The sequence below is a fragment of the Macrobrachium nipponense genome, chromosome 8 (genome assembly GCF_015104395.2).
Source record: "Macrobrachium nipponense isolate FS-2020 chromosome 8, ASM1510439v2, whole genome shotgun sequence".
Lineage (NCBI taxonomy): Eukaryota > Metazoa > Arthropoda > Malacostraca > Decapoda > Palaemonidae > Macrobrachium > Macrobrachium nipponense.
Window position 1 is genome coordinate 11,261,993 of NC_087203.1, and position 1,148 is coordinate 11,263,140.

Below are 1,148 nucleotides of genomic sequence, written 5' to 3' on the forward strand. Positions count from 1 at the left end.
CCAGATTCATGTTAAGTCTACGTAGATCACACAACGAATTCCTACACGCAGTAATGGAGATGATCCATCTCGTTTCTTGTTTTCGTAAGTTCATAAAGGTGACTGGAAATCACAGCTGGCGTTCTTACCTTGTGCGAAAATGTTCAAGCTTATCCACAATTTCAACTCTTGGTCTTCATCGTTCTTATCTAATCTAAATCGCGAGCACTGCGTACATAAAAGCTTACTTATTACGCCACCGTGATAGTACGAATAGCGTTGATGCTTTCATCTTTGTGTGAAGGAGAGTGAAAAGGAACGAAGGCTTGTCTACACGTAGCCACTTTGCGACTTCAGAGACTGACTAACGTGTTTATTTGACGCTTTTTCCTCTTGCCCCTCGGAATTTTTAAGCAGTTTTCCGGTAATGCTTCAAAGGGTGGTTTCCTCGGCACCCGGGATCCTAAATAGACATAAACAACTGACTCCGTAACGTTTTGTTGTAGTTAAATTTTTATGGACCTTTTACCAAAGTACATCAATCTCTTGAAAGAAATAGTCATTCAGAAATCCGAATACATGTCGTTTTCTTTGATGAAAATGTCTTCCAGGGGTAACGAATGAAGACATCTTATAGTATATAATTCAGAATTAATTACCATACTTTCTTACGTTCTGCTTAGCATGAAGTATTGTAATTTAATGTTGGTGAATGAACATGTTATGAATTTATTAACTGGACAGGCACGTTATTTTGTTCGTTAATGATTGTTTGGCTGTGAGTCTCATCAGCCAAATTTCATTAGGCAGAGTGACGACAGTATTCATTTAAGTTTTATTTATCGTGAAAGCTTGTTATGCCAATACAAGGGATGTTTGGGTACTTGAGAGAAATGGTTGCCGTATGCAGATGCTAAGGTTTTGAATGAGATGAGAAAATTTGTATGAATCAGTAAAAGTATGAATGTACCTTTATGCAAGAGGAAGATGTTGAAAATGTAAACGTGTGCGAGGCAAAAGTAACAGCATCTTGAGGATAAATGAAACCAGAAAGAAGTGTGTACGTGTCAGGTATGTCCCAAGTACTACTTATAGGAATAGAATACATCAGCGCAAAGCAACTGTTCATATGTTATTTAATCAATCCATTTTCAAATTGATACTTATTA

The 1,148-nt window shown here is 37.1% G+C and overlaps 1 protein-coding gene across 1 annotated transcript in view; it reads right to left on the reverse strand.

The window, feature by feature from the left end:
• LOC135223212 (protein Star-like) overlaps positions 1 to 330 on the reverse strand; it is a 31,705-nt gene extending 31,375 nt beyond the window's left edge. The window contains exon 1 of the mRNA XM_064261712.1: positions 129 to 330. The gene's annotated coding sequence lies outside the window, so the exon portion shown is untranslated. The remainder of the gene's footprint in view (positions 1 to 128) is intronic.
• Between the last annotated feature and the right edge of the window lie 818 nt (positions 331 to 1,148).